Raw genomic sequence first — 19,367 nt, forward strand, 5'->3', positions numbered from 1 at the left:
TACTAATGATATTTTCCAATAGAAAACTTCCTATCTATGAAATGTTTTCCACAGATTTCCCAGATTTAGAAATGCTTATTTGAATACCATCTTTTAATTTGTTAGGTAGGGCTCACTAGTTAAAATAATTTAAGGTATACAATGTTCTTGGATTATATAATGGTATGTTTTATAAACTATCTGTCCCTACTGTGTGAGGGATCCCTTATCATTTACTCTGGACCAGAGAAGGTATGTCCAGTAAAGGAAGGAAGGGCCTACAGAGTCATGTGTGATGTTCCAGATCCCTCTTACTCTGAGATTTATAAGGTTTACTTACCTGTCCTTTAGAAAGCATCGTGTGTATTCCTCTCTACACATGCCAGGTTGTTTGGCTTTTGCAAGGGGCATTCCTAGAATAAACCTGTTGCCTGATTCCTTTTCAACCTTCAGAACACAGCTTCAACATAATGTCCTCAAAGATGCATTCACTGACATCTATAAAATGTTCAAATGCCATAACATGTGTATTTATGGTGTCAGGCTTTCTTTCTTTAATTAATTAATTAATTAATTAATTAATTTTTTTGAGATTTGGAGATGTTTCTCACTCATACAGCTATTTGCTTAGTGTGATGTATTAAACTTTACTAGAGTTGCAAGACTCAGGGACTACACCTATTTTGTTTACTACTAAATTTCCAGGATCCAGATGGTGTGTTGCATAAAACTGGTATATGATAAAAGAGATAGGAAAATAGCAGGGTCAGTTATTCATAATACCTGTGAATATAGGTTTCACTAAAGCTAGGAGAAACTTATCTCTATGCTAAGATTATTCAGCACCTATTTTTTCTTATGTTTAAATTTGCTTTGGAACAGGAAATTGAAACTCTAACGGTAGAAAATAATATATTCTGCATTAGGCCTCTAATGAAGAATGCAAAATATACTAAGAATTATAAAACCAGTCTGTGATACTCATAGGTCACCTTTTCTCCTCTATAAAAGAGAAAAGTTTGAAAAAGAAAAAAATTTATTTGGAAAAAGTTCACAAAATTCTGTGCTTCCTATCTCACCCTGTCTCTCAGGTGACAGAGGGACCAGGTGAATAGGAATACAAGGAATACATTCCTTTTGGTGTTTAGGAAACTCCAGGAAATATCTAAATATTGCTTAGATGATATCTTAATTAGACCTTCATTAAATACTAAATTTGAGACTGCAATCAAGCTAGCCAATCCCAGGCTTCCCTCTCACTTTTCACTAATTTGCATTTCTCCATAGCACTTATTCCTCTTTTACATATAACTGATTAATAAGTCATTTTATTTACTGGTTGCTTTCTTAATAGAATATGAATTCCATAGGTGCAGTGATTATGTCTCTTTTCTTGAATAACATAACCTTAAAATTTAAAGCATTGACACATACATAGTGTACATTCAATTACTAATTGTTGAAGAAATGAAAGATTAAATACAACATCTTTGAACTGTAACTGTCTATCAAGAAAAGAGAATATAAAAACTATCCTGGAGAGTCAATCCATTTTTACTGATGTTAGGGCAAAAATGAATGAGTTTGTTCATATATCAGTTATACCCCTAAGAATGAGTCAGTGTTACGCCAGTGAGAGAATTCCATATTGCACCAATTGTCAGAAAACGACTAGTGATTGATTTTAATGGAACAGAAGTTAACAGTCTCTAAAATAACCAGAGAAAGCCAACAGTTATGTATCTGGCACTTGATGACTCTGAACTAGCCATTCAAGACTAGATCCTGTTCCCTTAATCTTTTTCAAGTGAATCTGATTCCTGAGGGGTAAGAAATAGCAGCAGCCACTAAAGAAAGAGTTGAAAGGTAAAGCAGAAAGAAAACAGTGACATGTTGTTCAAAAAGTGAATAAAGACTTTGATACAGACATACAGTTTTAAAATTGTTTCAGGAGTCTTACAAATCTCTAGAGAGACAACTATTAAAGAACATTATGCTGGGACAATTAGTTTTGTATATAGGAGACAAGAACAGGAAAGGAAAGAAAATTGAATCCTCTTCCACACCACACACAGAAATTAATTCCAAATGACAGAAGGAATTAAAATCCTTGTAAAGTTAAATATTTGTGCATTCTGTGACCTCAAATTTCCATTCTATCCAAATACCCTATAGAGATTTTAAACATATGTACTAGGATATTTAGTGTATCACGATGCATAGAAGAATGATAAAACCGAAAACAGCCTAAATGTTCACCATTAGGAGAATGACTAAATAAATGTGAAGATATTTACAAAACAGTATCAGTGTTAGAAATGGAAGGAGACTAGACATGTAAAACATACGCCAATCTCAAAATACATAGGCTAAACATTTTTCAGAAGACTACACATACCTGCAGATTTACACATGCTGTATAGGTTTGTGTATGCTGTATATTTATATAGATATAAGTATGACACCATTTAAAGAAGAATCGAGAACGTGTTGAAAGTTTATGCATGTGTATAAAATGAAGTAAGATATAGAGAACAAAAAAAAAGGCAGTGGATGTTTCTGAGAAGGGTGTTAGAGACATGTGATAAGGGAAAACACATAATTAAATGGAAGCTTTAGTAACATTTTAGTTCTTAGTTTAGTTGGTGAGTTCAGTTTCCACTATGTTTGTAATATACATAAACAGAGCATCTATTTTTTGGTAAGTCTGAAGAAAGCCTTAAAAAGTCATTTACGACAGATTGAACTAAGATTGATGAGAAAGGAAAACTCATAAGTGCCATGCTAAAAACTCCAAAGCGGGGCCCAAAGGAATCCTAAGTGTTTACTGGAAGAGAGGGTACTTAAGCCCATTTCCACCAATGGGATAGTGGTTGCTTTGCTTGATGGAAAGAAGCCATACGGTACGGTGAATTTCCAGGAAGAAGCAGAGAGATGTTAAGGAAATGGAGGTAAAGGAAAGCAAAGACTCTTCCGGGAATTGCTAATTGTTCAGATGTGGCTGGAAAACACAGGCTAAGAATGAGAGCGCAGGGCAGGAGGCAGCAGGCTCTGTGTCCCCAGGGCCTTGCTTTGCCATGTTTTAACTGGTACAGGGATTCATTTAACTTACAGAGGGGATGAAATGGTTAAGTTCGTACGTGAATCCAGAATTGCTTTCAGAAAGAAATTTTAAAAGACCAAAAATAAAGCCGTTTTGGCCTCAATATCAGGAGAGAAACTGATTAAATACCTGACATTAGAAGTAACAGGACTGAAAAAGGCGAGTGCATGAGAGACACTAACTTGTCTGGATAACAGAATTCTGATACCTGAGTTAACACTCTACCAACCTTAGATTAATAATAAGGATTTAGTAAGAAAGCAGCTTTTAGATCAGTGGCCCATTATTTAAGCCAAGTTGTGCTGTTTGCTGATACTCAAGAAGAAAGCTCAGCATTTTGGAAGGAACAGACCTCCATGTGTGTCGGCTACATGAAAGATAAATGGGAAAGGGGTCAGCAAGGCATTGACTCAAACAAAGCCTCGATTCATGACAGTTTTGAAGTATATTTAAGGATCTGGTTGTGATGAACAATTAAAATGCAAACCAGGTTCACCAAACAGTTTACTTTGTGAAGCTTACTCCTTAAAAATAAAAAAGCAACTAAAAGGACCAATTGCAAAGATCGGTCAAGAGAACAGATGCCTTCTCAAAGCACGCAAATATACCATAACCATCAAATCACCTTTCAAACTGCTGCAAGAAGTTAATTTTTTTAACATTTGATTGTACAGCATGAATTTACTTAGTAACTTTAAGCAAAGTCACTTTTTTTTTTTGTTTCTTGTCTTTTGAAATTCATCAGTCCCAAGAATTCTAAATATCAGAATTGTTAAATGTCTGCTAACCATTGATTTCTTACCTAGCAAACACATTCAATTCTTAAGTACCATTCTCACATTTCATATCAGGATTTCAACAAACAACTTCATTCCTAAAGAAATCACTTTTGAACATCATCAGTTAGAACCTTGAGGCTGCATCAGGTGGGAAGACAACAACCATACTAATTATTTCAGCAGAATCCCCTATAGTGCATTGGTTTAGTAAATACTAAAATTAAAAAGAGAACTTTGAGTGAGCATTGACAGAGGAATGAGTGTAGAGTTCTTCTAGCACTGAGCTTAAAAGTGGGGGAGTTTGGAGTAACTAGAATTTAGAAGCTGAGAGGAGGCTGGGCCTCCAGATCTGGGATTCAGATCTTTGAAGAAGGAGGATGGTATAGTTATTGGTGATTCCTCTGATGTGGCTCTTTGATATTGGTTCTGAGATTGGTAGAAGAAACTGGAAACTGGAAATGAACTGATGATAAGGGGTCTGCTGGGTGAAGAGCTCTTACTAACATAATTCTTAGAGTACTGTTGCATACACCCTGAAAGGATCTCCCTTCTCCAGTCTAATGCCCTACAGTTCCATCTAGTGCTCCTATTAGAAGAAGCTAATTAGAAGGTGCCAGCCTAAGGGGGAAAAATGCAGCTTGCAGAATCTCAATGCCAGCACCACACAGCTGAGCACAGCAGGGAAGATTTATAGGTGAGAGACAACCGGTCCTTGAACAGATCGGGGAAGAGTTGCTGCCCTATGCAGGTCTTTCTCATCAGAGCTTGGAGTACAGACAAGCAGTTGGTACTGCACTACGTAGCTGGGCAATTTGTTCTGCTTGTTCACATGTGGGGCTTATTTCCAAGTCTGAGTTGAAGCAAGAACATCGAGTACATAAAGTCTGGTAACATAGAAGTAGAATTATAAATTCTAAAGCCCCCTGGCATTTGGTAATTTGGAATCATTCATGTAAGGAAAAGTAAATGAGCAGGCAAAGTCTGACTTTAAAATCATGAATCATTAAATGTAATAATGCCAAGGAGATCTAAATTCTAACATAATCAAGGTATACATTACAAATTAACTGCCAGGAGGCTTCCTCTTTGTCAATCAATCAACAACTAATATTTAATTGAGTTGGCAAATTATTACTCCAAATTTGCTGGAGGGACCATATATTGGGTCAAATTATGAAATTGCTGTTGTTATGGGTCAGAAATGGTCATGTATGAGCAGTTTCATATGGTTCAACCTAATATATGGGTTTTACTTTGGAACATCAGCTGTAAATGAAATGTACACTTTATTTTAATTTAGAAAGTGAAGTGGTTTCACGTACACCTGAAGAAGCTTGAGATGAACAGTTTAAAATATTTTTTCTTAATTACTTTTTTTCTCTCCCAGACAGAGGTTGAACGACTATACTTACTGAAAAGGAATTACACCAGGAAGCACTAAATATTGTGGTTAAGACTCTAATTATGGAGTCAAAGAGATCAGCACAAATACCTTCTTCTTCTTCTCTAGCCATTCCACCTGGGAATATTGTTTAACTGATTTGAGCCTCGGTTTCCCCATTCACAAAATGTAAATGCATTATCTACCAATCAGGATTTTTCTGGAGAGTGAATGAAATATTAAGAATTTAAAAAGCTTAATGGGGGCTATCATATAATAAAACGTAGTAAATGGTAATCTTCTATATATTTTATGTATCATTTTTTCTAAAGGAAGGTAAATAATGATAGTACCTATAATAGAGTTGTCATGATAACCAAGTGACTTATTTTATGTAAAGAGCATGGAATCATCCTTGGAACATAGCAAATGCTATAGGATGATATATTCTTCTTAAACAATGTTACTTGTTAATATCATTTGAGATATAAGTATTGATGCTATTACTAATAATTATTATAGCTATCATCTTATTACTTGGGGTCATTTTTCCTCAGCCTCAAGTCAGAATTTATACCCGGATGACAAAATGTGTTACAGAGTTCTATGTGTTGCTCTCATCCAAACTAGATGTTTGGGAGCCGGTGTAGATGTGTGGTGGGGATAAAAAATAAATGACTGGTCCAAGTTATTCCTTGGTTAGCAGTTCTCACCCTATCTTTGACTTGAAAAATATCATCTTTAAAAAGAAAAGTCTGTACCATATGCTATTTTACACCACTCTCAGAAGCAATTTGAATCTATAGTACAATCATTCTGACATTGATTACTCACCAACTCCTTACTGGGAGAAATAAAGTAATTGAGCCCATAGAAAATGACAAATTACGTGACAATCACATAACTTTGGAGCTGGAAGGGATCTCAGAGATCCATTGAGGATTGGACTCAATTTTTACAAATTAGGAAACTGAAACTCAGAGAGATGAAGTTAAAGATTTGAAATGACTCTGCTTTTGAAAGAATCCTAGAGGTAAAATATCTTTTGCACAAACCCTTCAGATATTACAAAATCCCGGATAAAAGGCCATTTTGATTGTTTGGAAATGATCTCCAAAGGTTCTCATTACCTAATAGTGAAATACATTTTATTTTTATGTAATTCCATCAAAAGTATCTCCTTTAATGTTTTTGAAATGTTTTCTTGGTGATCTGTACTGCATTGTAAAAACTAGTCTAATTTCATCTTATTCGTGAGAATTTCTCTAGGCTTATCTATATATAGAAAAATAATTAGTATGAGAGCTTGTCCTAAAAACCTCTTCCCTTGAAATCAATCTATCACACATCTTATAATCTGAGACAACCATTTTGTCACAAATCCATCTTTTCCAACATGTCACTCAGTTTCTGTTCCACCTGTAGTAGTCTCAATAACACCAGTATTTTATGTTATTCTTGGATTGTCCAAACCTGTGGATAATTCATTACCAGCTTCACTTTAATCTCTACAGACTACCAAATCGACCTAATGTGTTATCTCACACATATTTTCAGGTCAAAGTAATTTATGTCAGCTTCTCTTTGTCTGTCTCCCTTCCATTCTAACACCCCTGACTAGATTTATGTCATCCCTTCAAATACAGTCATATGGATGCTCGTCAATTTAATAAAAAAAGCTATTTTCAAGGTTATAAACATAATTTATTGTGATATAATTGCCAATGCTATTAATATTTTTCATGCTTAATGTCATTGGTTGTATTGCTACAAACATATTTTGCAATGCAGGGAATGACTCTGACAAGTGAGTGTGTGAGCCTGTGGGTGTGTGTTTAACATAGTGCCTTCTCCAGAGATATATCACCACGTGTGGCAGGTTTTGATGAAAGGAAAATAAGACATCAAGAAGGATTTCTGCATTATCTTTACCCCATTTGTCTTCATCAGGCAGAACATTGTTAATGAAAGTACACAATGACAGCCCTGGAAAATGTCATATGCATTTTTCAGCAGTGAGTTGCAGAATGATATTTAACTACACAAAGGCTTAAGGATGCAGCCTTGTTCTTTGGGTTGCGGAACAAAAAGATTATAAAGCATGGACTCATTTACTACTTTCTTAGGTTTTTTTTAAAGAACATTTACAGTTCACCCAAAAAGTAAGATGTACTTTGGTGTCTCTAGTTTAGACCCAAAATGTTTACAGATTTTCAAAAGAATCAATGAACACATGCATTTTTTATTTAAAATTAATACAATGAAGTGTCGGGGTCCTCCCTGCCAGGTCTCACGTGGAGGAGGAAAGGGTTGACTGTGGTAGGAGGATGTTGTCAGTTTTTCTATTACCCAAAAAACTTATCTACTCAGTAAACACATGAGGTCCAATACTCTTTTTATGAGAGAGGAGTTGTGATGGTCCCGCCATACCAACTCTGACCTCATTAAAACAACGAGTAGCCCAACTCTCTTTTATTTATAGACAGACAGGTAAAAGGGGCAAGGACCAGGAGGAGCTTCTTCTCTGATGGACAGAATAGGGTGGAGTTAGGGGAGCTATCCTCTCAGGGGAAAAATTCCAGAAGGAGACAAAGAACAACTACCACGCAGCGGCCACATACTACCCAGCAGTTCTTAGAAGTTAGGCCGCTGTGTCACATGGCTCAACCTAGTCTGATTCTGCAAAATAAGGACAGCTTCCACAATGAAGGAATATCAGGACACTCTTCTGGCAGTTTGTCATTGAACTACAAGTCTTATTGTCACTCACAAAGTAACACTTTTAAGCCATAGAAGTGCATGATGGAGAAATAACTATGGAAAACTTACTTTCTTTTAACTGGCAATTTACTGTTTCATCTCCAGAAACTCTAATGGCAAACAAAATGATCTGATAGACTAACTAGAGACTGGAATTTGATCAGAGGAAGGTCTAATCAAAAGAAATTGTCAATAAAACAATCAAAGTTTAAATATAGATTTAAAGAAAAAGTTGTTGGATGAGCAATTGATTTACTCCATTTTTGAAAATAGAATAAAGAGGTGTAAAATAGAATAAAGAGCCTCATTAAGAGGCTAACGAGAGCTTTCCTCCCTCGGGTTCTATTTTGCAATACTGTAGAATTAATTAACCACCATGTTGAAGTCTTAAGAAAACAGCAGAGATCAAAATCATGGGGGCATTTCAAGAAGCAGCTTCCTTGGTTACAAAGGCCTCCATTCACTGGTCTTAAAATATAAAGGATCTTTTCAAACAATTGATTTCAATCATTTAAAGTTGCTTTTTGCTTTGAAATGATTTTTTCCCCCAAATGAACCCATATGGGGAAGAGTAAATTTTCAAGGGGAAGAGAACTATTCTTGTGGACATAGAAATGATGGCCAGCATTTTGTTTGTCCAGTTTCTGCTCCCATCTCTGTGGTGAACTTAAAATTCTTTTTTGGTACTCTCGTAGGAAAGGGTGAAAACCACTACAAAACTAGATCAATTTACTCATTTTATGTTTGAAGAAAATTTAAGTGACTTGTTCAAAGTCACATGGATAGAGGTGAATTAACACTGGAATAGGAAATAAGTCAGAAGACGTGCAATTCTGGTCCTTTGTAGTTTTGTGTAAACTATTCATTCAGCATTATTAATTCAAAATACTTTTGAGGACCAAGTGGAAACTTTGAACTTTCTTTATATCCCTAAGATGTCCTAAGAACTTTTAGCTGTTTTATCCTTATAAAAATTTCTAATCATGATTCACTTCCAACATGAGAAGAACAAAAGCAACCTGGCACTGAAATAAGGAATCTATATTGATTTAATTATATATTTAGTATAGGTGGCATGAGTCACCTGGTACTAGATTCAGTAGAAGATAAAAATTCCTTTCCCCAAAGCACTTATACTGTTCATGGGGGATATAAACACTATCAGGTGAGAGAGAAATGAAAAAAAACTTCTCTTGTTACAGTAAATTTTATCAAATATCTTTTTTATAATATATCATGGAAGAGAATGTAGAATAAGACAAGAAGGGTGAAATATTCAATGGGGAGCCACACAAAAACAAATCGAATTTGTTTATTCAGTTTGGTGGAGCTAGAGATGAATCTCAGGACCTCATACCTGTAAATGCTATCACTGTTCTTCACTGCCATCCCAGAAGAGTATCTTAAAATGTGAGATGCTAAGAGTAGAACGTTCCACATCACTCAACCTAAGAGTATCGCCTAGTGAATAACAGTAAGTCTTGCACTTCAATTACATAAACTGCAATGAGGTTCCTGATATTTCTTTATTGTATTAATTTCAAATAACACAAGCATGTGTTCATTGATTCTCTTTAACCTCTATAAACAATGTCATTAATAATTTTATTATATTTAATTACTCTACTTGCCTGAAAGATCTCTGTGTATTCCCTTATCAATACTGGAGATTTGTAGGCTGAAGAACGTATTTTCCAACATCTAATAGGACTTAAGTTTTATTTGTACTTCAGTTTTTTCCCAACTAAATGTGGAAATTTTATGTTTCAGATCACTGGTACTTGGCAAAAACACAACATTCTGCTGAGAAAAGTTGATTATTTTAAAAAATCAGTTATTTATAGAATCCTTAAATGGTTTCTTCATATTCAAACAGATTGTACAAAATAATATCTTATTGACATCAATATAAGTAAATGAAAAATAAAAAGATTGTTTCCTTCAAAAATATGCTTTTGCAAATTTAAAGAAAAAGTACTCAGGAAATAAAAAACATTTTGGGTGGTCAATGATGCAAAATATGTTTGCAATAACTCAAGTAATTTTGAGCCCCAATTGCAGACAATGGAAAGCTGCACACTGCAAGTTCGTACCTCACATGGCTCAGAGAATGGAAAGACTTATGTTGTTACTAATTAAGTTTTCTCTTATCTTGTCATATCTACCTGTACTTTGAAAATTATTTGGGAGTTACCTTTCACCAAATGAAGAGGCCTGATCTGCTGTGAGCACATCTTCAGCATGGCCTCTGGCTTAAGTCTGAGTTGTGCTTACCATGGATTCAGACTCTAGGCCTTACTGGGAAATTAGTGGCAGGGATCCTCATAGATCTTTAATGGAGGTGTTTAAGAATTTTCCTGTAAGTTAGAAGACATTTCCAGAATGATATTTTTCATCCCGCTTGCCTTGTAACTTTCTTAACAAAGATTTGTTTCTGATTCCTCAGAATCAGAATTTTTTCTGAGAAAAGTTTATCTGTGAAAAGAAATCTTTCACTAAAATCTCCACACAAGAAGCTGCAGACCCAGGAGAACTTAAAAAAAGACATGTCCATTTTTAATCTATTTTGGGTTGTATTTACCTTACCTGGGCCTCAGTCAAGTTCAGTGCACATGGAGACATGGAACAATGAACACAAAACCTCCAGATTTTTTTTTATTTGTTTTTAATTTTAAGGTGATTTAATCAACATAGGCAAAATAGATAATTTAGAACCACCTATCCTGTATACAAACACACACACACACACACACACACACATTATTTAATTGATTCCGCTGATGTATTTACATACATACATAGATTTAAATATAACAATTGCAAACCATTCTTCTTTCTGCAGTGATTTACTTACCTAAAATGCATTTGTCCTATCAGTGAACCATGATAGGAAACTTGCCTGAAACTTATATCCAAAAGCCATGAATTCATCCTAACACATTTCCCCATACAGACTTCAAAATGCCTCTGTCATTTGCTGAGCACCCCAAGGAGACTCTCCTTCCCTGCATTGGATTTGACATTGCTGTTGGTACCACAGTGTTCAATGATCAGAGAGTTCGTTCCAGCATAGGAGGACTCCCACATTTTTTAAGAGAAAAATAAACTTTATGTAAAGAGAAGGAGCTTGTTTACTAATGGTCACACTTAGCCACGTAAAATTTACCCACATTTTTTGTACTCAGTTTTGTAAAAATTACTTAAGAACCTAGAATATACTTACTTTTATGTTTACCTTGCAAATGACATAATACCTTTTGCAATCTTAGAAGTAAACACAGACAAAAAATAAACTCCATATTTCTTTTCCTTTTTTCCTTATATGTCCTTCTAACATGAAGGAATATAACTTTTTTATATTCAACAGGATAAGAAGGAAAGAATATTTGAGGCCTTTCTACTGGGCCTATTAAAATAGCAATGTTCAAATCTGACCATGCCAAATATTTAAAATGATATAATAAATACTGAAATAAAGTACAGAAATTAGGTGAAAAAATAGCAATCGTCTAATTGATAATCAATATATTCAAGCAATTTATAAATAATTTAATTCTGCACACTCACAGTTATTCTCATCCTATACCCTCAGATGAAATACACAAGAAAATTTTATAAAGTGAAAATCAGAATAAGGTAGCTCACATTTAGAGAGTACATTGTACACTCAGCACTTACGATTAGGGGTTTTCATTTCAGCGATACTAAACAACTAGAATCTGTTTTTGAAATAATCATTTTATAAGACTTTAGAGCCTATACTGTGTATCTGCATACCTTCTCAAGAATGGAGCAGGGTTTGATCATTTAGATTTTCATGTCATGCCAATTACCTTGTGATTTGTAACAAGGCTTCCATCATTACTGATGGAACACTTGGAATGAACAATTCTCACTCCTGAGAGAGTGCCTGTCTCTGAAGCTGCTAAAGATCACATTATATATAAGTTTCTGCCATTGTAAAGGCCAGTGGAAAGCTATAATCTGAAAGGTCATACCTCATGTGGCTCGGAAAATGAAAATAGTTCAGTTGTTGTTAATTAAGTTATCTCCTATCTTGTCAAGTCTACATGTACTTTGAAAATTATATGGGAGTTACCTTTCACCAAATGAAGAGGCCTGCTCTGTTGTGAGCACTTCTTCAAAATGGCCTCAGGCTTAAGTCTGAGTTGTGCTTACCCTACATTCAGACTCTAGGCTTGTCTGGGAAACTAATGGCATGAATCCCTCATGGTTCTTTAATGTAGGAGTCTAAGAAGTTTTCTGTAAGTTAGAAGACATTTCCAGAATGATTTTGTCATCCCACTTGCTTTTTAACTTTCTTAACAAAGATTTGTTTCTGATTGCCTCGAAAAGTTTTATCTGAGAAATGTTAAAAGAAATGAGGAAAAGAAATCTTTCACTAAAATCTTCACAAACCATCGGGTGCTGCAGACTCAGGAGACCTGAAAATGTAGATCTGACAATTAACAGAATGCTGACAGTAACTTTGAGGTCGCATACATAGTAACCTTGACACTTCAACATCAGCATCAGTAATTCAGAGAGTGAGAACAGATATGGGAGAAAATAATGGCAAAGAAATAACTTTTTTAAATTTTCTAAGAAAAATAGTCATTATAGTTTTGTTTGGGACAAGGGGCACAGAGATTGGCATGCGGATAATATATTTATCTTTTTCAAGGACCCAGACATGTGTAAATATCTGTACATCTAAAGTGGACAGAATTGTTTTAGTCAGTTTTTTTCGCTACTGTGACTAAGAGGCTCAGGTCAAAACAACTGTAGAAATGGAAAGTTTATTTGGGGGCTCATGGTTTCAGAGGTCTCAGTGCATGGATAGCCAACTCCATTCCTCCAGACTCGGGGTGAGGAAGGACATCATGTAAGAGTGTGGTGGAAGGAAGCAGTTCATACGATGAGCAGGAAGTAGAGAGAGAAACTCCACTTTCCAGATACACATAAATACCTCAAAGTCACACAGGAAATGCCCCACCTCCTGCAGCCATACCCCACCAGCCTTCAGTTACCACTCAACTATCTCCTCAGGTGATTAATTCATTGATTGGGTTAAGGCCTTAATAACACAATGATTTCTCCTCTAAACCTTCTTTCATTGTCTCACACATGAGCTTTTGGGGGACACCACACATCCAAACCATAACAAGACTCTTGAATTCCAACAATGGTTATAAACAGCCTTAGAAATGATTCATGTCAATTTCTTCATATTGAGGACAAGGAAACTAAGGTATAGACAGATTATTAAGTAAGTTTGTAAAGACCCCTAGTCATCTAGAACTCCAACTAACTCTAAGTCCTTTCTTCTAACCGGAATTTCTTTCCCTATTACCATTGCCTTTAGTGTACTATTCAACCCAACGATTACTTGTTAATTACCTCCTGCAATAAAGGCTGAAGCCTCATACTTACCCATAAGTCTCAAGTATGCAATGAAAATTGACACAGTTACATTAAAATAGGTTGGTAACAATAATCTAGAGTTTATATATAGTTATACTAATTAATGTTAGTTATATTATTGCATTATAATTGTTATAATAATAGTATATAATTATATTTTATATTATATAGTACATTTAAAGTTTTAAAGATGTTTCATGTATGGGACAATGGAACAAAATTGGTTGGGCTATTTTCCAAACCACATGGTGAAATTTCATGAGAAAAATAAATTTAAGAGCTAGAAACTTCTCTGGTGTGCAGAACGGCTTTCTAGAGTACTCTGTTATCCTTAAATTATGAAAGCAGCTTCTTAGGGTCTCAAAACTTTCTCTATAAGTAATTAGAGTGTGGTGAAAATCTGGAGATAAAGTTCTTGATGGGAGGAAGAAGTAACAAGAACACGTTCATACTTCAACAATAGTTGCCATCAGACACTGCAGGAAATGTCCAAGTAAAATACATCACAGGACAGCAGCTGATCCTGCATGAGGATGTGATTCTGCTCTTCTTCTAAAACGTGTTTTGCCATTTTCCCATGCACTTAAGAAATATCCTTAGTTTAATGTCATATAAAATGCTCATTCTGCCTTGGGAAGCTGATACCATTTAAATATTTATAGTAATGCCATTCTCCAAATTGTACTGCCAGGTCAATATTCGGTCCAGAGACACAAAACTTCACCATGGCATGTTTTACAAGACATGTAAAAACTTCACTTACTCAGGGACATTTTTGAAAAGTTGCATGGTATCCTGATGTTGGACGCCGCTGCCCTGTAGGGCCCGCAGTGGTGGATGGCCTTGCCCTATGGCGCCGAGAAGCCCAGCTGCAAGTGCTTTCTATTGGCTGACTGATCTCCTCCGAGTCCGTGCTTAGCTCGTGATCAGTACATGTCCTCATTACCCACCATTAAGTCTCCACGAGCCAAACGCCTGACCCATTAAGGTGATTGGCTGTTATATCCCAAAAAGCTGCGAACTTTGCGGGGCAGCCGGAGCAAGCAAGGTAGAGCAAGCAAGGCAAGGAGGGCAGGCAGCAGCTGCAGGACGAAAAAAGAGGAGAGGCGGCCGCGGCGCGAGGAGAGAGGAAGAAGAGAGAAGTGACAGCTGCACGAGAGAAAAGAAGGAGAGAGAAAACTGCAGGACAAGAGAAGAAGGAGAGAGAGAGTTGCAGGACAAGAGAAGAAAAAGAAGACGGCGGTGGTGGAGGAGGAGGAAGAACCAGGCACTCGGCTCAGAAGCTCTCCCATAAAAATAAAGACCTTAAAACTTCATTTGAGAGCCGAGTCTTCATTGTACTCGCTGGACGAGGCACTTGATACCTTTTAAAAGTAGGATGCATTTCAAATTTTTTAGCTATTGACGTTTCTATAATATTTTAAAGCAACAACTTTAGCATGTTTCTAAGACTAGATTATATATCCCTGTTACTTTTTAAAATTTCTTTCTTTCTGAATTTGTCTTAAGTGCTCTTATTCAGAATTTTCATTTCTTCACCAAAATACCCGCCAGTCCTCGGTTTTTAGTTCCTGACCTCTTTGGCAATATCATTATGGCTTTCATGAACTCCAGTGCTCACTTTCCTTGGCTAATCTCACCCTCACCCCCAATTCCCTCTTTACTCCACTTCCCTTTGTAGAAATGCTAGGAAGATGTGCCATATGTTTTGTTGTTTTTTAATAAGTGCAAGTGTATTATACAGACAGCTGGGTTTCATTCAGATTTGATCATGTCAAACCTCTATTATCCACACTCACCCTTCACTCATCCCCATCCTCTTTGCTGATAGTCTCCCTTCTACATTCATGTCATCTTTTATTAAAATTTCTTAGATTCCACATATGAGAGAAAACATGTGAAACTCATCCAAGGCTGCGCGTTTGATTTAACATGATGATCTCTACTTCCATTTATTCTCCTGCAAATTACATGATCTCCTTCTTTTTTATGGACTGAATAATATTCATATATATACACAACACACACACACACACACACACACACACACACACACACCACAGTTTCACTCTCAGTGTATGTCTTAACAGGCACCTAGATTGATTATGTAATTTGGATTTTTAGAATTTTGCCGAACAACAGAAATGCAGTTATCTCTATAGAATGCTGATATTGATTACTTCACATATTCATTGGGGGTGATACAACTGGACTGGTGTGTATTTTAATTTTAGATTTTTGAAGAATCTTCCTATTGATTTTCATACTGGATATACTAATTTACATTCCCATAAATAGTATATGAGGTTTCATTTTCTGCCACCTCCATGTCAACATTTATTATTTGTATTTTTGTTTATTTTCATGCCTACTGCGGTGAGATGGAATCTTGGTGTAGTTTGGATTTGCAGTTTTTTGATAGTTAAAGATGTTGAACCTCTTTCCATATGATTATTGGCCACTAGAACTTCTTTTGAGAAGTGTCTGTTAATCTCATTTGCCATTTATTTATTGGGTTATTTGGTTTCCTGATGTTCAATTCTTTTGTGTTCCTTATATATTCTGGATATAAATCCTCTGATAGAAGAGTGGTTGGCATTCTTTGCTCTGTTGTTTCCTTTGCTGTGAAGAAGTGTTTTTCTTCTTTTTTTTAATTTGATGCTGTACCATTTATCAATTCTTGCTATTATTTTCTGAGCTGTAGGAGTCCTACTCAGAAAGTGAGGGTCGTGTGCCTACATCTTGAAATTTTTACCCTGTGTTTTCTTATAGCAGTTGCCAAGTTTTGGGTCTTACACTTAGGTCTTCGAACCTCTTTTGGTTGATATCCTCAATGGGTGATAGAGATCTACTTCCAGTTTTCTAGTTTCTCTGCTTTTCCAGCACGTTTGTTAAAGAGTTCCTCTTTTCTTCAATGTATGTGTTTGGCACATTTTCCGAGATCAGATGAATGTAGCTGTGTATTTGTCTTTGTATCTTCAGTTCCATAAGATTGGCCTATGTGTCTGTTTTCATTATTATGACATGTAGTATAATTTTAAATGAACTGTGAAACTTTCAGCTTTTCTCCTTGCTCAGAACTGCTTAGTTATTCTTTAAAGTTCTGGCAATATTCAGCCACAAATTTGTGTTTCTGGGACTTATTTGCTGGGATATTTATTTATTTATTTGTTTATTCATATATTTATTATTTACTTATTTTTCTACAGGAGACAGAACTCGGAGGTTCTTTACCACTGAGTCACATCCCCAGGCCTTTTAAAAAATATTTTATTTTGAGATAGGGTCTCACAGAGTTGTTTATGGGCTCACAAACTTGCTGAAGGTAGCCTGGAACATTCAATCCTACTGTGAAAGCATCCCAAGTTGCTGGGATTCTAAGTGCACACTACTGCACCTGGCTGTTTGGAGACTTTTTCTTAGTGCTTCAGTCTGCTTGCTCATTATGGGTCTGTTTGGGTTTTTTATCTTTGTTCAATTTTGTATGTGTCCAGAAATTTGTCCATCCCTTCTAGATTCTACAACTTATTGAAACGGAAATTTCCAAAATAGTGTCAAATGAGTCTCTGTATTTCAGAAGTCTCAGTGACAGTATCCCCTTTTCACAACCAATTTTACAAATTTGTGTCTTCTGTCTCTTTATTTTGGTTGTTTGGCTAAGAATTTATCAATCTTGTTTATCATTTCAAAGAACTAGCTCTGATTCATTGATTCTTTTTATTGTTCTTTTAGTCTATATTTCATTAGTCTCAGCTCTGATCTTCATTATTTTCTTTCCTTCTTTTTCCTCTACTGATGTGTGGTTTGATTTGTCCTTTTTTTTTCTCTCTTAAGTTGAGATGAATCATTATTTATTTAAGTCGATCTAACTTTATAATGTAGGCATTCAGCTATAGACTTCCTTCTTAGATCTGAATTTGTTGTATCTCAGAGATTTTGGTATGCTAAGTTGTGTTTCCACTATCATTTGATTCTAGTATAACTTTTACATTTCCCTCTTATTTTTTTTTTACGATTTACTGATAGCTCAAAAGTCTATTGTTCAATTTTTATGTATATTCATACTTTCTGTAGTTTCTCTTGCTGTTGATTTCTAATTCAATTTCATTATGATCTGATAAGATACAGGAAACTATTTTAATTTTTTAAAGTTTGCTAAGACTTGCTTTAGTGACTAAAATATATATTTGGGAAAGATCTCCATGCATTGCTGGAAAGAATATGCATTTTCATATTTCTAGATGGAATATTCTCTAAATGCCACTTACTAAGTTCATTTTATTTATACTGTAGTTTAATTCTTTTGTTTCTTTGTTGATTTTGTGTGCGTGTGGATTATAAACTGAGTTATTAAAGTCAACCACTATTTCTTGGGACCAAGAAAAATTCAATCAATGAATTTTAAAATGCATTAATTTAGATAGAAATAAGAAAAAAAAATAAATATCAGAAAACAAGACAAAATAGAAAAAGGCAAAAACAAAACACATGAAAAGACTAAGATTTCTCCTCACCAAGGTAATTAAAATTGTGACATTTTTAATTTTAGGATCCACCAGTTATAGGCATGGGGTGTGTGGGATCCAAATACTTCTCAGTTTGTTCCTTCTGAGCTCTAATCTAAACAGGCATAACTCAGTTAAGGAAGACTGAGGGTGATTTCTACCCTTTCTTGCCTGTCAGCAAATGTTGAAGGAATGGTGTAGGCTGCAGTCTAAATTCACCCTTCACACCTCAAACTTTTGGGCCCAGGATGGGCCGAGGCTAGTAAGGGCCACCATGCAACTCCCTTGCCTGTTGAGCATGAGCATTTATCTGTATTGTCCCACATCCCAGATCCTGAGACCCTCAACCCCCTTCCTCAGTGGCATGAGAAGAGTCCACATTAGAGAGGTGAATCCTCCAAACACCTCTCAACATGGTAGAGGTAGCTGGATCTATGAGGTGGGTAGTTACAGGCATCAAGCTTCCACTAGACTCAACAGAGGCACACCTGAATGACCCCCTTGCAATTCATGTATAATGGATCTCCCTCCCTATCACAAAATTCAAACTGCCAATTTCATATGAAAGCACCCTCCACTCCTCTCCATTTGATAGATCAACTGTCCAGCAGATCATGTTTCTGCCACCCAGAGTTCTCAGTGGGTTTATGTCACAGCTTCTCTCCTGGTTTCAGACTGACCGTTAGGTCATGCACACACTGAATCAATGGGAAAAAATGGTAGTTGGTTCTTGGAGATAATAAGAAATGCCAGCCAGGGTTTCTGACAACCATGCAGAAAACCTAGACAATGAAGCCCCTTTTAAGGTGGCTCCCGTTTATGGCACTATCTGAATTTGTAGGAAAGTGCACAGAACCTCTTCCTGTTCCAGCTAGACACACAGAATCTAATTCTCCTGTTCAGACTGCATATTTGTCTGATAGTGGAGTCTGCACATTTTCATATTGCTGGGTCCCTGTGTTCCAGTCCACTGAAAGGGTGCTTCCTTTCTCCTGTGGGTTACTGTGCACCTGCCACTGGTAAAGTTTAATTATTTTATTAATTTTATTATTATCTAAAAAGCAATACTCTTTAGTTTCATGTTGTCACTGACTCTCTAGAAATGTATGTCAACACTTTCCAATGGCCTCCCAATTCATCAATGCAGCCTCACATATGTTTATTTGATTCAATTTCTGGGAGCTGGTACTTACTGAATACATCTTGTCTACCATTTTCTGTGTTGTCATATTAGTTCTTGAATCTAAGATGTAATCTAAAATAAACTTGAGGAATTTAGAGTAAACATTACTACTGGTAATCTTTATAAGGGATGAGAGTTTCAGAAAAAAACTATAAAGTAAATCTGAGTCACCTCATTTAGGAAACATGAATAAAAGCATAATTAAGTTTATTGTGCCTTTCTACCACAGTATAATGGGGACCATATATATTAC

Source organism: Sciurus vulgaris, assembly GCF_902686455.1.
Source record: "Sciurus vulgaris genome assembly, chromosome: 2".
Lineage (NCBI taxonomy): Eukaryota > Metazoa > Chordata > Mammalia > Rodentia > Sciuridae > Sciurus > Sciurus vulgaris.